This window comes from Tinamus guttatus, unplaced genomic scaffold (assembly GCF_059628265.1).
Source record: "Tinamus guttatus ecotype Peru unplaced genomic scaffold, ASM5962826v1 Tinamus_guttatus_pri_ptg000489l, whole genome shotgun sequence".
NCBI classification, from domain to species: Eukaryota; Metazoa; Chordata; class Aves; order Tinamiformes; family Tinamidae; genus Tinamus; species Tinamus guttatus.
Genome location: NW_028289023.1, coordinates 422,107 through 441,096, shown reverse-complemented (window position 1 = coordinate 441,096; position 18,990 = coordinate 422,107). Strand labels below are relative to the sequence as shown.

Sequence of the window (18,990 nt, the reverse complement as noted above, 5' to 3'; positions counted from 1 at the left end):
TACTTTTGTGCTATTGAGACACCTTATCTCGGTGAACACTTACAGAAGCGGCTTGCACATGAGCCACCTTCCCTGCCACTCAGTGCATCATATGGCATAGGTCACTATGGGGGGAGAGACACCAGCCCCTTTCTCGGTCCCTTTCGCTCACCTCACACATGCACAGACTGAGCCTTCCCTACCCATAAGTTGGAAGTTCTGCTGAGGAACGGCAGGGTGGATCTGTGGGGTCACCCTGAACAGCTGTTCGATACAAGACTCTCTTCGATAAGCACACTCGTAGTACAATTAAAGTAGTGCCTCCCTCCTCCTTCCCCCGCTCTGCCTATAGTGAACTTCTCTCTTGGATAAACAAACATCCATCAATAGATCTAATTCTGCCCTCTAAGAAATTTATACTTCTGCCTGTTTAAAGGTTTTCAGTTTTACCTGTGAATTGCACTCACTATTGGCTGGCATTTTTTTTCTCCACCTCTGTTGTGGGAGATAGGTTATCTAAGACACATGTTTGTCAACCCACTTCCCTAATTCCAGCAGCACTGACAGACGCGCCTTTATTAGCAGCATTTATACAACTCATTTGCTTTGTGAGCAAAGATATCAGTATGGGGGTCTGCTCTCAGGTAAAACAGTCACTGCTCACTACAGCCCCTCATTACCCAACCTGAGATTTAAAAGCGAGCAAACCGAGAAGAGCCAGTCAGACATAAACAGGAGAATGGTGATTAGAACAAACAACAATACAGGAAAAAAAATGCGGGGCTATTCAGAAACCGTCTTTTGAGGACTGAAGAAGAGATATGGAGCCATTTTTCACGAGGTTCACGAGAAAATGTCAGCACACAGATGCTACTGTTCTGTCAGATTGCATCTTAATTTGGCCAAAGGGGACCCAAGCAGTCACCCTTCACAGACGAATTTTAAAGGACCATTAAAAATCTGATTTATTGGTTGCTAAGAATCTCCCTGCTATGGTCTGCAGATTTTGTATGGCATGGAGCTGAAATCCAGCTACGGATAAATGTATGCTTCTCAATACGATTTAAATCCCTCCGAATTCAGTATTTGGTCATTGGTCAAGCCTCCCCTCCGTTCACCCACCTCCTTCCTGCTAATACCTTCAGGCAGCTTACTTCAGAATGAAGCAGAGCATTAACCTGCACAAAATTGGTAATTCGTATACAACTCCCTCGTTACCATTTAAAGAAAGAAAGGGGGGGAAAAAAGACAAAGCCAATGCCTTTTGTTCTAAAAAGGCAGGGGAAAAAAATGTCCAAGAACAAAAGAAACGCATCTGCCCAGCAAAAGAAACGAGAAATTGCCGGGATTTGGTGTAGGTATTTCGGCACGCCGGTGTAACAACAACCATGCAAACACAAACATGGAAGTGAAATGCAGGTTTGTCCCTGCCCCTCACACTTTGCAAACATTCCGCTGGCTTTCCCCCCTCACGGGAAGCCGCGTCCCCGTGCCGCCGCGGAGCGCGGAGGGGCACCGGGGCGGGGGGCGATACCCTCAAACTTGCGGCTCCCGAGGCGCCCATTGTGGCGGCGCAGACAATGCGCAAGGACCGCGGCTCCGCTGCTCACCGTGCCGAGCATCCCCGGCGCTGCCGCCGCTCCCGCTCTGTCCGTCCCCGCGACGGGCGCAACCTTCATGTGCAGCCTCCGGGGCGCGACGCCGCGCTGAGCGCCGAGGGCGGCGAGAGCGGCCGCGCCGGCAGCGGCTCCTCCGCGCGCGGCGGCCGCGGCTCCCGCCCCTGCGCCCCTCTCAGCGCCCGCGCAGCGCGGGAGCGCGGAGCGGCGGCCGAGCCGCCTGCCACGTGTGGCGGCGCCGCGCAGCCCCCGCGCCCAGGCGGCCCATGGCGCGGCGGGGCCCCGCGCCCGGCTCTGGAAATTTCCGCTCGCGGCGGAGCCGCCACGCGGAGCTGCGGCCCCGGCGCTTTTGTTTTCCCTCCTCTCGGCACACGGGGCGGGCGGCGCCCCCGGTTCGCTCCGCCCGCGCGCCCCGGGCGCCGCCGCCCCGCGGGGACGCGGCTCCGAACCGGCTCCGAACCGGCCGCGGCTCCGAGGGGAGCGTCGCTGGGCGCCGCGGGTCCCCTCAGAGACATTAGAACTTTTCACGGGGGATAATGGGGAGTGGGGGCAGAAATGTCCCCGCTCGGTACCCGGGCACTGCCAAATACTGGGCAGCGGGACGCGGCTCCCCGCTGCACAAACCGCGGGTCACGCTGGCCAGGAGATGCCAAGACTCTGGGCAGCTTCTTCCCAATTGTACTTCCCTTACGACACCCCAAGCCAGTCTGTAAGTATTTATGCCACAACCTCATTTAACATCTCAACAGCAAGTGCCCCATACCTAACAGAAAACAGTTATTTGCCCTTTGTTCATGTTGTTGTGATTTCACGTAGCTTTGGCATAAGTGCCATAACATGTAAACCTGACTTTCTAAACTGTAGCTTATCCAATGGCTCCATTCCCTAGGATTACCCTGATTGAAACTAGCAGAGGTTTTAGGGCTTTGGAGCTTGGATTCGCTAGAGGACTGAAAGACTGATACCATAGCCCTGAAGTCCCAGCTATCTGAGTCCCAGTTCTTGCCAAGATTTCCAAAGTCGACCAGTATTTTTTGGCAAGTTAGATTTACTTGCAAGCAGTACATTTCAAGCAAGTCTCCTGAGAAACAAAGACTATTAGTCTCAAGTAAAATACTGAATTCTTGACCCCACTTATCATAAAGAAAAGTTTTCTATCAGGTTTGATGAGGCCAGAATTTCACCCAGGTTAACTTCTCTCAAATTCATTCGAAAATGTCAGGAAATAGCAACCATTTGCCAGACTTGGCACAAAGGGTTAAGCAGGCTTTTGTGCATAATCAGTCAATTGAGTACATGTTACACATCATCTGTTCCTGAGAAAATCTAAGCTTGTCCTCATATGACCGTGTTCTCAGACCCCCAAGTTAAAGCTGGAGAGCCCACGCGAAAATTTGCTGTGTTTCCCAGTGTTCCTACAAATATCATAAATAAGCATTTGCCTGTCTCATATTAACTGCAGATGTGTCTACAGACACTTCAGAAGTTGCTCTGGCACTATACACGGAACCTGAATTTCCACTTTTTGCTTTTCATTCAGTCTTATGATGTAAGGTAATTCTCTCGATAAGCAGATAGAGGAGCAGCCTGAATTTGCTTTAGTGTACTGAGGAAAAAGTTCTATACCAGATATTCTGGACTATCTGCTGATCTGCACCACATTGCAAGATGAACTCTAGGAGACCCATACTCCCAGTTCTTTTTAAAAACCCTTGAAGGTTTTTAAATCTCACGTATCTTCATTAGGGATGCTGAAGCACTATAAGTGTATGCGAAGTGTAAGGAATGTGTAGCGCTTCATCATTCCTATCCTCACCAAATTCCTGTCAGAGTTCATAACTTCCAGGCAGAAGTCAACACTGCCTCCACAGGGTAGGTAAAATGTCCCTAGCTGTAATGCATGAAAATGCAAACTATGCAGTGCTCTCCCTCTGCTCAGCTCTGCTGGGGCCGCACTTGGAGTATTGTGTGCAGTTCTGGGCTGCCCGGTACAACAGGGACTGGAGCATCTATTGTGTGAGGAAAGACTAAGCGAGCTGGGTCTGTTAGCCTGGAGAGGGCTGAATGTAAATAAGATGTGGCCAAACTCTTTTTGGTAATAGCCAGCAACAGGACAAGGGGTAATGGGTACAAGTTGAAACACAGGCAGTTCCATCTCCATGTGAGGAAGAACTTCTTTCCTGTGAGGGTGACAGAGCCCTGGAACAAGCTGCCCAGAGAGGTTGTGGAGTCTCCTTCTCTGGAGACCTTCCAAACCCTCCTGGATGCCACCCTGTGCCACGTGCTCTGGGTGTCCCTGCTGGAGCAGGGGGGTTGGACTAGATGATATCTAGAGGTCCCTTCCAGCCTCAACCACAGAACCTGTGATTCTGTTATTCTGTAATATGATACATGTAATATATGTAGAAATGTAATAAATGGTTCCTGCAAACCAACTTTTCTTAAAAAATAGCAAGAGTTTAGCTGGTGCTTCATTTTAAATCATTGTATGTTGAAAACATCTTAGAAATAAGACTCTTTTACTGCCAGGGTAAGCACGTCTTTGTAGACAAAAGCCTTAATGCCCTGCTCAGTTAACACTCATCACCTTTACAAGGACGCCTGCAACACAGGCCATAGGAGCCAATATAAGCCATAGGAACCAGACAGTTCCACTTTGATCATTTAAGTTTATGGATGGAGGAGGAATTCTGCATGTTTTTGGAGATCTGCATATGCACATTAAATTACATTGTTTAATAGTTTTTTTTTTTGCCTTTGCTCTCTTGAAGGAGCAACAGTGAAGAGCAGGTAATGACATATATTGATTAGAAAGGGTCAAATGGAAATCATTCAAAGAGGCTAGTAAAAGCAGAAGAAATTGTATTTCTAATTGTATTTCTTGCTCAGATTTCTTCATTCCTTATATATTGGTGTTTTCTAACTTGGAAATAAGCATCAGTCTCTAATTGCTACAAAGTCGTCATAAAACTTGGCTTCAGGAAATAAACAGGCCTAAACTATCGCTACTGAAAAGGAAAAGAGGCACCAGTATCCTGGAAGTCATTTATAGTAGTTAAAATACTGTGTAAAACACAGGGCTGATATACAGATTTTCCAAGCCAAAGGTGGCATGTACTAGCATGCAGTTGAGTCACCCTGAACAGAAATCCCCTTGAACTCAATGAGTTCTTGATGAGCAAGAGGATCATGTGCTTATTAGAGCCACCAACATATTCACTTTAGCAAAGCGGTGTACGCTACAAATTTTCAGCAGTGAAATGCTGTGGTCACATACCTAGTGAGAAATTTAGTTTACAGCTATCAAAAAGAGTCCTTTAATTTCTTAGAAATCAAACCGTGGTTTTAATCTTTCCATAAAACCTCTTTTAATGTCTATGTTGTCATACAAATTAATAGAAAAAAAAAGACATACATTTTAATGCTTTAAAATGTAAAAGCCTGGATCACTGCAGGAACTGGAAGATTATCTTCTACCTAAAAGATATATGCATATATATGTTTACATATGTGTAATTAGCTAAAAACATATAAAAGTAGGCATATCTGTCTCACGTATGCAGGTAAGAATTCCACTTTGAAAATCATGTGTGGCAATACTTAGCAAATTAAAAAACTGCATGAGCTGTTATTTAGCTCCTCCAGAAGTAAACATAATATTTATCATTAAGTCTATCACCAGTAATCCTTTGAGAGGAGTCTGAAAGTTTCCTGGCAAAATCCTTATTTGAAATTATACTCTTTAAAAATTAGAGTTTTAATTTGAGCAGCACATACATAATCAAATTACTGAGGCATGACAAAAATAAATTAATAGTCTACTTTGTTACAGAAATAGTTCTGGTATTTGCAATGTTAATTTAAAAACAGTAAAAAATGCATATATCAACATAAAATAACAATAAAATCTCTATTTTGTTTATAATACCTATCATCCTTAAGGCTAGATTTCTTCCTAAAAGAAATCATGGAACTAGGTTGGATTTTTTTTACAGTTCATTTATATGCAAGTCACAAAGGTACATGCTTAAAAATGAAACTATGTCCAATTAGTAGGAGAGAGGATATCACATGTAAGTGTATTTATGAAGGGGTTTTGAATTTACGCCACAAACAGGCATGAATGTTTTTCTTTTCCATTATTCTTCAGATGTGGAATTTGCAAGTCCGTGTTTCAAAAATAATAAAAAAGGAGAAAAAACACTTATAGCAATTTCATTAGTCCTTTATATCAATTTCACTGATAAGTGAAATACTCCGAATGGATACACTTTACAAGTTATAATCTCTGAGGCGAATAATTTTGGGATAGATTTTGGAATGGTTTTTGGCTCTGCCTACTCTTCTTTGTGCTCAGAGGTCAAACATTGCCAAGAGAGAAGTGAAAGAAGAAGGGTGAGGTGCAGATGTGGCCCTCTTCCAGTGACACAAGCCATTTGACATGTGTGGGCTGTGACCCATGCTAGAGACAGCATTTAATACAAGCTTCTCTGTGGGATGAATTAGTCATTATCTTTAACTTTAAAAGAGACATCAAAACTTGAGAGGTGATGAGCAAGGTTAATACAAATACCTTTTGGAGCTCCTGACATTTTCCTTTCAAATTGTGGGAAGCCACAGGAAGAGATCATGGAAATCTTTCCTACTTCAAAGACCAGATGAAAGAGAATAAAAAGAAGAAATACGATTTCTTCTGAGATCAGGAAGAAATACACCACCTAGCCTGCTAGAATGTGTGTTTTTTGCTTGTTTAATTTTTCCTTACAAAAGTAATGCAAGATTCACATCAGTTCTTGGGCATTGCCATATAGTTTGCTTGAGCAAAATGGAAATTGTATGGATAGATACCATATAACACTGGTGTCAAAACCAGCTCCTCATTTGCTGCTTCAGAAGACTGTGCCACAGGAAACATATGAAGAATATATAAATGAGGGTTTGGACTGAGTGCACTCACTGAAATATCTCATGGCACTTTTTGTGAAGCAGGAACTCAGTACTAATATCCTGGCTAGAATCTACAGCCAAGAAGAATATTTTGCTGAGACTGAAGACTTGGAAAGGTTTTATTCTTAATATCTGCCATATCTACTTGTGCATGCATGTGTGTATAAGTATATGTATGATCAGTACTCTAGATAATTTACCATCAGTCTAAAAAAAAGAAAATAAAATGTATCATTTTGAATAATAAGATATGGTAAAAAGGGAATATATATATATATAATCATCTTATGTACTTAAGCTGCCTGCAGTGCTGCTGCTGATCTCTATATATGCATGACATTCCATCCATGAAGTGGTGATATTTCAGCAAAGTCATACCCTTAGACACAGCAGCTATAGAGGTCCCTTTGGTTTGTAAAGAGCAGTGGGGACAGAATGTTACACTGAGCTTGACTTTTACAAAAACTTTTGTCAGCTCTTTCACCAACCACTTGCCAGGCATGCGTTCTACAGAAGATCAAATACCTTCCTATAACTGCTAAGCACGAGGATCTCAGTAACTTTGGTGAAAGCAGGTTAGCAGTAATGGGAGAAACAAAAAATTGTCTTGTTTCTTTTTTTGGAGGATATTAATTTAACTTTCTTGGGATAGTCCAACTGTTTCTCTCTGTCCTTCTTTCTAAGACTGTACTCATGCATGTACATCCCATGATATAGAAGATAGTCATAGTCCTCTCTGGACAGCATGTTCATTCAGTGTGCTACTTTGGCTATGTAAGTTTTTAATTGGTTTCCAGTGCTCGTAAGGAGGCTGGCCCATGGTAGCATGGTAGCGAGGATTCTCACCCCCGCCGCTTTCCCCTGTTGGAATTCAATAAAGTTTAATTGAATTACAATGAGGATAGCCACAAGATGTCAATTACTGCTATAGGCACAGTGTGGACCTCATCTTCCAATGGCACTTGATTGACTCACATTACACACTTCTCTTATTGAAGGGCTTTTTCTCCTTCTTCCCAGAGAATGAGACTGTATAAAGAGATGAGCATCTCTATTAAATAGCAGCATAATCACACAGCACTTATGGTGCTGCCTACAAAACTTAATGCTCTGCCTGCCTGGCGTTTGCAGCATGTGACCTACTTCTGAAGAATGTTTTCAATGGATAAATAGATTTAAGGCTAGTATTGGAATGTCCTTCCTCATCTGTACCTTTGTCTATGTGTTGGTGATGATAGCACTGGAAAAGGGCATTTTTTAAAATGAATTATGGCAAGCTATTCTATTTCCAAAAAGTCATTCTTTTGTTTGTTCATATACTCTTATTAAAGAAAATGGATGCTATTTTCTGGGGAAGTACTCTGCTTTGATTTTGACTATTTAAAGTATATGAGCTAATTAAATAAAAATAAATAAATATAAAGGACCTTGGAGTGAAATATAATTTTCAATAAAAATATATATTTTGTTATGTGTGTTTTCCTGGGTAAGATAGGCAAGCATAATAAGTTCTGATTTGTAAAACCCTTTCATAAAGAAAAATTATTTCCTTATTCGTCCCTGTAAAGGACAACGAAGGTGTAAAGATGAAAATTGCTGCACCTGTATCAATATTAATAATGACATGACTGTGTTTTTACTCCCCTATTGTTTCACCTTGATTTAAGAAGAGCTAAGTGGCACATCAGCAAACATTCCTTAATCCCGTGCACAGTGCAGATTCTCCTGCTAGTAGGAACAAAATAGATGATCTAAAAAACCTTTAAACAATCAAGAATAGACTTGATATATTGCAAAATATCAAACACAAAGTTAAACACCTTTATTGAGCCTTCTCCTTGACCAGCATCATTGCCCTATGCCTTCCAGTTATTTTGTATTTGCCCATTTACAAGTTTGCACACCATTCGCCAATACATGATATAAACTCCATTCTAAAACAGTTCTACTCAATTTTTTAATAAAATTTCATTTCGCTATCATGCTAATAAAATTAAAAAGCAAATTGCTAAACATGCAGCCTATTTGTAGTTGTTTCAGTTTACTGTGATTATAAAAATGCTATTTATTTCTCTCTTTCACATCATAGTAATATAAAGTGACTTAAGAAAGAATTATGCAAAATCTATTTAGGTAATCTATTTTTATACAATTTTAATGGAGTTTGTTTAAAATGAATTATCCTTATAACAGAATGGTAGAGCATGCTTGGAAAAAAAAAGTCCTATACTGTTTGTATAGCAAAGAACTCCCAGAGTTGGCTAGTTATAGGATGTTAGTCCATGTACTACTGTAACTCTCACAGTTACTTTCCAGTGACCATAATTTTTATTCTACTAAAGCTAAAGAAAATTTTTACTGAGAAGGGCCCAACTTTTTCACATGTGATGGTTCTGGAGAACCTCTGAATTGTAAATCAGTTTATATATATATATTGCATGCTTTAAGGGAAGATGGTCGCCTTTGCCATACCATTTCTCTTGCACTCTAGCACTCCCTATATGGGGAGCTCACTGAGACCAATACAGGATAGCTTTTTAAAGCAAAATACAAATATTCTTTGGAATATCCTGTTTGCTTTTTAAGTCAACAGCTCTTACTAACAAAAAGCCATGTTAAATATCATTTACTCTTTCAAACATTTATTGGTTTAGATTTTAAAAGCAAAAGTGATAATGAAATTATTCAAAAATATAACCAAAATTGTATCTGTTTAAAAATACAAAGTATGATTGATATTAGATAGACTCTATTTTAATTATTTTACTTCACATGTAATGCTTTATTTTCATGATTTTAGGTACATGCAATAACATTTTCCACTTAATAAATACTTGCTAGTGTTACTATTTATAGTGCTTAATATATTTATATTCATAATTTGCTTTTAATAGAGCTTTTATATATTATCTACAATTTAAACCAATGTGGATGTATCTTCTTTCCTTTATGACCATATAAAACTGACAATTTGTGCTTAAATCAATTATTGGGTAGTTGTGTAAGAGGCTGTCAGACTTTGCTGGAACCATTTTAAATGTTTATAGCTAGAAAAGTTTCATTAAAAAAAAAAAAAAAGAAGCCTAGCAGTCATAGTGTACATAGTAATATTCCATCTAGTCATTAAAATAGTAACACATACACCATGGCACATCTGACACAGGCAGCTGAGCTGGGAATTGAAACCATAATAATTAACAATAGATTTCTCGATCTCCCCATGACAAGCCAATGAAACACTCTGCGGTGTGCTTGCCCACTGGAAGAGGGAATTAACTCAGTCTGCGCAGCAGAATGCAGGCGTATCGCGGATTAGATCTAATGCACGAGGAATGCAACAATGGGAGGCCTGTGTTAGCAGAACATGTCCAACTCTTTTCTAAATATTGTGCGAGAGCATGCAAAAATGCACACATACATATTTCCCAAAAGCTATGCAACAAAAACCATTGTGAAAAAGCACCAGATGAACAAAATACAATTCTAATATTACAAAAAATCAACAAATTAATTTATGTTCCTACTTCCTATTTCCAACAGATAATTTTCTTAAATTTATTATGCATTCTGCGCTCATTCACGTAAAGTTTCCTATTTGAATGGCTCTTCTACTCGTCACTACTCAGCTAATTCCTCTCCCTGGTCTCACACGTTATTTCAGCCTGTAGCCTTCAGGACCTTGGAGAGCAGCAACACCTGAAGCATCTGCCCTTTCTCCTCTCCTGGAGCTCTTTACACTATAGAAATAAAATCACTTTGCGCTTTCATTTTACATATGTTACCATCCTCTGTTCTTTTATAAGTCTCTTCTGAATACTTCATCTTTTATTTCCAGGCCCTCATGTGTTCTTTTTTTTATAGTGATATTTACTCTTGGAGCAACTTTTCCATTTGTCAGAAACCAAACATCCTCCCTTTGTTTCTTCAAATTCACTGAAAAAATATTATTTTTAAAACTGCCTTATATTTAATTGTGACAGTGTTACCACGGTACATACACAAACAACTATTGTATCAAGTATTATATTTTTGTTGTGTATGGGAGTCAGTAACGTTGCATTTGTACACAATGTGTACTGTTGTGAAACTTACTTTATAATAACTCTTAAAACAGAAATTATTGTGACTGTAGCCATATAAATTAAGTCACTTAAGTCATAAGAGAAAAGCATACTTACTCTATGCATTAAATACATTTGAATGATTCAGATTTTCTTCTAAGCTTAAAAGACCATTTAAGTTTGAAATAGCAACTAAATAGCTGATTCTGCAAATACCTACAAGGGTGAATAAACACAGTCAGTTCAGTGCAGTTGTTCACCTGTACAAAGCCACCCGCTTATGTATTTGCAGTATCTGTACCTAATTGATCTCATTAAGGCTTACGGTTTAATTAACTCTCAGACTGATATAAATGAAGAATGATTCCCAGAAGTCGGTAAAGCTTCATTGTGTAACTCAGTGAAGTTTTTAGATTGGTTTCTTAAGGACAAGTAGGTTTCTGTCATGCCAGAGGAAAGCAAAAAGGGAGGAGACAAAGATGTGGGATGAGGATGTGGGGTATGTATATGAATTTGTCTGTTCGTCCTTTAGTCTCCGCTACTATGTTTGAACCTAATAGATGGTTTTAATTTTCATAGTGTAATAATTCACACCTTCAAGCTATCAAGCCTTTACAAGTTTTGTGAAAATACAGAGATACAAGGAAAGGTGGAATAAAGAGCTTGTTTTGCAGCTCAAACACAAGATTCATGGCAGACCAGCTTTGGGGATTTGGCAGCATGGGACCATTCTTCCTTTTAAAAAGTTGGGAGAGTTTTAAGCTCTTATGCCACGTCTCTTTTTAGTACTCTGACTTTTGTAGGTTTAATCTCATACACAGAGTTCAGAGTGCAGATTCACTCCCCACGGCAACACGAATCAGGAGGACCTTTTCTTTCATTCTTCACAGCAAACCAAACTCTCATGTTATGTGCTTTCAGAAGGTTCACACCCGAACAACATCCAGCAATTTACTGTGAACGCACAGTCAAACCAGTGAAATGTTGTAAAGAACTCCTAATACTGGCTCCAAAGCACCTTCTGTCAAACTTCCTCATGTGATCATACCAATTTACACTGCACAGTAGGAAAATCATGACATTATGAAACAGGAGGTCTGAGGGGCAAAGCCCACATACTCTCCAAATAAGAGAAGTAACCTTGTAGATAAGAAGGAGGACTAATAGTCAAAGTCAGAAATGAAGTCATATCAAACAACAGCAGCATGTTATGCCATTAATATGCATCTTTCAGAACACAGCTTGGGCTAATGAACAGGTTTTTATATCCTGGCAATTGTGGATGAAGAACAGCCCTTTCCTGGCTCCTGTCAATCCCTCCAGATACAGCCCATAGGCTGGAGGCAGATGTGGGGCTGTGCAAAGCCTGGAGGGCTGAAGGTCACATAGGAGCTTTTTCTTGGGGATGTCTCAGAATAAAATTAGAGCACATTGCATGGTGCAAGAGGAAGGTAGGCCATTCTCCTTATTAGCCCAGTAGCTCTTTACTGTGCCTTTAGTATTACTGGGAAATTTTATTTCCCAAAAGCAGAAATAAATTCCGTCACTCACTCTGTTGGCACTAAGGGTGAAAGCCGCACAGAAACTAAACATGATACAGCATGAAGCATGCTATTAATTAGTCATATCTGATCTCTAATGGCTCTTGATTGGTCTTTTTTTTTAATACAGGTAAAAACTTTTACTCTTCTGTATTATGATTTCTAATGGCTTTACTATGTTGAAGTAACAACTCACTCACAACCACCAGTGTTATTATCTGTAAGGGTGCTGGAGTTAAGCATGTTTGCTGGCAAGATGAATTTGGCCAGTAAAATGGTAAATGAAATCTGTAAATTCAAATGAGATTATGTTTATTATTTTTATTTTTATTTTATAACGCAAGTTACCAAGATCTTCTGCGGTGACCCCTACTTCTTCTTTGGCATGTTTTTCCTGTTTAGGACACTGTTAAAACTGGCATCTACGAAGCTCACCTGAAAATGAAAATTATTTATCTGATATCTGAGCTAAGAAGTTATGACTAGAAATTGGTAGTTAATAGTCTTGGTAGACAAAGCCTTAGACTAAGATGATAGAGAGAGAAGATTTCCTAACTCTTAAATGGTATGGAAAGAAACATTGGAAATAGCTAAAATAAAGATGAACAATTGCAGTTTTCGTACATGATAATAAGAAATAATATATATAAGGTTAATCTTTGCTAGTAAATAAGGTGGATAATTTACCTGATTTACAAGTATGGGTTGGTATCTAAAGCTTACAATTCACCATCTCCTCGGAATATAGATATCTGCAACTGCTGATTTTCCAAACTGCCTGGCCTTTATCCAGCTGCCAGGCTCAACACCAAGAGCCTAATCTTGATTTTTCTTCCTCTGTATTTTTCTTCATTTTGTGGAGCACTCTCTCGCTTAAGGAGAAACCCATATTTGACACACATGTCAAGATTTCTGAAATCACATCTAACCTCACTGCTACTGTTCTCCACTGAAAGGACAAAATCTTGGTGTGCAAAGGTTACATATATACCAAAATCTAGGCATGTTTGTTCCAGTACTGAATGATAGAACTGTCACGCCTTTGGTATGAAATTTGACAAAATATATGTTTTTAAGAACTACTTTTGAGTATTTTTGCTAAAATGCCCTTGTAGTCTAGCAAGCATGGAATAACAAATAGGGCATTTAACTGAATTTGTTTCTGGCTTGCTACTCCATTAAAATATGAGCCAAAAGGTGTTTTTCTGTTTTTGTTTTATTTTGTTTTGTTTTTGCAATAACAAGAGAATAGGAAAAGAAGACATCGGAGCAAGATTAACTTATCTATGGCTATCCCGAAATGAAATCTGAAACCTGGGCTAGATTATAGGAATTCTTAACTGTTGGCCTCATGCTCTCTGCAGGGTTTATAAGTATAGTTTTGGATTTCTGAGGGGTAAATTAGTGCTCATTTGATTTCAGAGAACTGGAAGGAAGCAGTACTTTTCATACATAGAATGTTAATTTTGTTGAAATGTTAGCAGTTATGCTAAACAGTAGGTATTTATCAGTACCTGGGATGTATTGCAGGTATTTCATTGAACTTTGTTTTTTTCCTTCCTCTTTGTCAACTTTTCATATACTAGAAAAATATTTTACAGATATTTTTAGATAAGAAAGAGTCGTTTGATTAATATATCTCATCAATAGTAGGGTAGCCTACTGAATAGTACTGGCATTTGCTAACAACTGAAAAATCAAATGACTGAAATGTGGAGAATTCATTTTTTTCAAACTAGGCTACAAATAGATAAAATGTATTTCAAATTTAATACTAGATAATGTTGCCCTGGATCCCTTCTGTCCTCTCTTTCAGAAGGCTGAGCAAGATAGGCTGATAGAGACTTCCTTTCTGTTCAGGGCACTGTTCAAATTGGCATCTGTGCAGCTCATTTCCTGAGGTAAGTATCCCAGTGGAGGGATGGAGGAGGATTGGCAGAGATGAGGGCTCAGCTGGACCGTCACTGCAAGAAGTAGTGCCTGAAAGCAGCACAGTGACAACTCTGAAAATTATGGATCCCTGTATAGAAGATATGCACCTGTCTTGTGATGCTATGGTTAAAACTTTCAAAAATCTACATCCCACTCAACTGCAGTGGAAAAAACAATATAAAACAAATCATGAGGAGGAAGCTGTTCAGTTATCTGCTAAGAGTATAAAATCATAACTTGCTATATAATTCTTGTTCACATTGCGGATGGTTTCTTTTTGTTTCTTTTCTTCAGAATCCTATTTTTATTCAAATCTGATCACCATTTATATGTGTGCCTGCTTCTACTGTAAACTGTATTGATATTAACAGTTTAACCTCAGCTGAACTGCATGAAGCAATTTGTATGTGGTGGGGAGGAAGAAGCAATTTCACTAGTTTTAAAAATGAAAGAATAAAAGAAGCATGACATGATTCAGTAAAACAGACCTGCTATTTCAAGGTCTGTATATTATACAATACAGTCTGGCCTGTGTATCGTAATCAAAACACTGTGAAATCACTCTTCCCTGAGAAGAAAAATTATGGTAAATGGGCACAATCCTTCCCTGGGCATTATGATTTCTAGACACAGTTTTCTTGGCATGGTTGTTTTTTCTTGTTTTCATTCCCTGACCTTAAAATCAAGCTGGTTTGTTTCTTGCTGAAATATTATCAGTGGATTAAGAATTTTGAAAGACTGCAAAGCTAACAGTGGTGGTGGTGACAGTAGATTTTGCTCTTTCCCTGGAACAGTGAATTGTACATTTAGTTAACTAAACTGAGAGGTCGCGAGATAATCCGGTGATTTGCAGTCTAGATTAATTTCTCATGCCAATACTGCTTCTGGAGTGTGAGAAGTTAAAACTTATTCCTGCTACAGAGATAGAATATATTCCTGTCCTATGAAAATTAAAAAAATCTATACGCGCACACAGAGATCTACTCAGTAAGAACACTGTATCTCTAGATTCATACTTCTCCAAACAGAACAAAACCTAAACCTCTAAGACACAATAGATAAAGTGCAGATAGCAAAAAAAAAAAAAAGAGAGAGAGAGAGAGAGAAATAAAACCACAAAAAACAAATTCAGATGCTGGAAGTACAGTCTTCATAGCTTAGTTAAATAAATATAAAAGCAGATATTTGGACTTTTGTTAAAATTACATAGCAGAACAGAGGTAAGATAGCTGACATAATTACAGGAGAAAAAATTCAAAGAATTAAAAAATGTTGATGTACCATGAAAGTTGTGCTTCAGCAAATATGAGATCGATGGATTATATGGCTTTCGAAGTCTTTCACTTACAGCTAAATCCAAACTGAAACACCAGCACATTAAAGTCAGAAAAATCTGAAGGTTAGCATTTTTTTCAATGAACCAACTAGTAAAAGTACTCCCTAAGTGAGCACTTCTTTTGTTATATAAATCCCTGTTCACTGAACCGATTTCCTGTTAGTAGACTGAACCATGGATTAGGTACATTTGATTTGAAGAATGTCACTAATGAAACAAATCATCAGGAAAGGAAAGAGAATTTTAGAGTGTACATAGTGCACTGCAGGGTCATAGTGATGAGGTCTTATAAAGCAGGGTAGAAACTCAATAGAAAAAAGCAGGAAAAAAATGTGAGTGCATGAATAAGCATTTACAATGTGGCTTAGGAAAACTGAACCCTGTGGGAGAGGCGCTTGGATCTGAGGAAGCTGCTGAAACATAAATATCGACAAATCCTATAGCTTAATGCAAGAGAAACAATTATAGTATAAAATTATAAAGGAGTGTGGCTGAAGTTGAAATCAGTGTGGGTTAATTGAGACCATATGTTCTTGGGATTTATATCAACCATTGGCATTTAGAGCCCCTAGGTTCCACTGCTGGTGTTGTCATTAAATCAGTGTAATTTTAAGAAAATCATGATGGCAGTGCCTCAGTTTACCCATTTATGAAACAGAAATGCAATTTAACTGTGCTGCAGGGCTTAATTATGTTCATACTGTACATGGGATCATTGTAGGAAACAAATGCATGTGAACTTTTATGGCCATAACATCTGTGTCAACAGCTCTTTGAATAATAAAAAAGACATTCAAAGTCTGCAGGAATGCAGGTGCAAAGAAAAAAGTTTTTTCCTCACTGTATAATAAATTGCACGTCATTAGAAAAAGTAAATTATACATAATTAGAAAAAAGCAAAACTGAGACAAAATAGAGAAATTTTATAATTGTGGTGAGAATCCAACACTTGTTTTCCCAGATGTAATAATCTGTAGCTTTAGAACATTTTTTGATATAGTCAAGGTTATGCACCAAAATCTAAAAGTCCATTTTTTTATGCTGTTACAAATTACATTGCTTATCAGTGTGCAACACAGCCACAAACCATGATTGCCTCCTTGTTTCTATGCCAAATGATATCTTTAATTATTACATTTGCATTATCAGCAGGACAAAATAACTCAGCAAATTATTTTACCATTTAACATAAAATCTTTTATATATTTTGAAACACTGTTGTATGTACTTTTGTCCAGAGAGTCACAGTGTGTAGAGGTATGTGCATCTTCAACACCTTATTAAACCTCCTTTCTTGACTTCCTCATAAAGCTAAACATCATCAACTCATTTAACAGTTTTCATTTATTTTTAAAACACCTCATTTTTTGGGGGTGTTCTTTGTTTTATTTAGGTTTTCAGACTTACAAGGAATATCTCTAAAGTATAAGCAAGAATCAGATATAAATCTATGTCCCTTTGTATCAGGAAATTTTATTCACTGGGAAAAAACATTGTAAACACACATTTAAGGGTCTCACTATTTACTTTTATATAGAATCAATTCAGAAAAATTGAACCTTCTGAAAAGCGTAAAATAAAGAATCACAGTATCTGCTCAGTCTAGCTAGCTCCAGTTCTACCTCTGAAGCTCTGGGAATATCTGTGACAGCTCATCTCCAAAAACAATGCATGACAGGGCAGTGTGGTAAAAAGATATAGTGAAAAAAAGGCATAAAATGTACAGTGTTTTTCTGGAATAAACAAAGGGTTTTTTTTTTCTATTATTCTTTTATATTTTCTGAAAAAGTGGAATGCACGATATTTACAAAGGGACACTGATAAGCAAGGGCAGAGCTGAAGTTAGTTTTGAATTTCCTCTTTTCCCAAAGTTTGAGTTGGACAGGACAAGACATCAGGGGTTAACTTGTACCAGGGCCTATTAATATATAGTTCTATTGGCAACTTACATATGTTTAATTTGTTTATTGGCCTAGTTTACAGAAACTGGAACGTTGTTTTGTAAGCGTTGCCTTTATTGGTATAAAGACTCTCTGGATTTCTTGGGTGCTAAAATGCAGGAGGAGAAAAAAAATTATGTAAGAGTCCAAGCTGATTTGGTGCCAACAGCTATTGCAAGAGTTGAAAACTGAGATGCAACTATAATCAGGTAAACAGAAATATTTTTCTTTCCAATTATGAGCATGTTACTACAATACAAGGATAATAATGATCATTCTCTGAAATGTCTGGATGCTGGAGGTACTTGCAGACACATATAGATGGATTACAAATAGTCTGTTTCAAATCTAAACAGCTTCATTTTGTGTGGGCTACAGTAATTCTACACGTGAAAAAAGGCAGATGTTTACAGATCTTTCCTTTGGGAATACAATCTACAGGACTACCATTTCTTGGCCCCCTGGCTCTTGGCAGGGGCTTCTTAATTATCTGCAAAAAGACTGACTGACAAAAGGTCAGGGCAGGGTGATATATAAATATGACTTGGAATGTTTTCTGGTGTTTGTTACTGAAATGCTTAGATTCAATTCAGGTGATTATGCCATCTCTCCTCCTCCCAAATCCTTGCAGTTGCCTTCTTTATCGTAGCAAAAAAAAAGAAAAAAAAATCACTGGACCTAATATATTCAGAGGTTGGGTGAAGAAGTTCTGGTCAAAATTAAATATAGATCAGCAAACAGTGTTTAAGCAGCAGACAATTCCTATTTTTCATGGCAAACTACTTAAAAATGCTTCATCCTGTAAGTTTTTTTTTGTAAGAGAGAGAGAGAATGGGAGTAAAGCACTCTTGAAAGGAGAGATAAAAACTACACAAAAATGTATTGGGGGGAACAGAGCAAAAGCTGTGTTCTCACTATTGCCACTGCCTGCTATCAGATGAAAGGACATGCAGCAGACTCAGGAGGAGATCGTTTTACAAAGAAACAAGACAGACAATTTTGAAAATTGGCTTTGTCATAATAACTTGCCAAGTGTTAGTCCTTTAGAAAGTCAGCTGTGAGTTCATTTTTCTCCCCTATTTCTTCTGGATTTTTTGGAAAGATTATTTAAAATAAATATTGTCCTGCAAAATGAAACATGCTATTTGGGCTTTAAACCACACTCAGCTTAAGACAGCAAGCTATAAATCATTGTGGACTTCCTGTATTATAGAAAAATTCAGATAAGTCTTCAAGAGAATATGCTTACTGTTAGAATAATAAAAAGTACGTAATCCACAGGAATTTTAGAAGAAATTAAAGCATTGAGTGTATCTAAAGAGGTCTTCAAGCACAGTATTTGGGTTACTATATTCAGCAAGCTGCAAGTTGATTTGAAATGGAAATATATATCTTTAGAATATAAAGAATGTGCAGATGGTTTTGGATGACTGAGAAACAAAACGAGTACTAGCACAAAATGAGCACAAACTGTTCATTTCATAAGTTGTCATGGAGAGAGTTATGAATGGAAAATATTCGTACACACTAATGAAGGCAAGAGATCATTGAAAGCAGCCTTAATTATGCCATAACTGCTGTAATCCAGTAAGGACAACTTGTCGTACCATATTTCTTAATTCAAGTGCTGACATACTA

At 38.4% G+C, this 18,990-nt stretch overlaps 1 protein-coding gene across 9 annotated transcripts in view; it reads right to left on the bottom strand.

Annotated features, from left to right (window-relative positions):
* MAGI2 (membrane associated guanylate kinase, WW and PDZ domain containing 2) overlaps nt 1-18,990 on the bottom strand; it is a 677,723-nt gene that overhangs the window by 359,634 nt on the left and 299,099 nt on the right. The gene's annotated exons all lie outside the window — the stretch shown is intronic.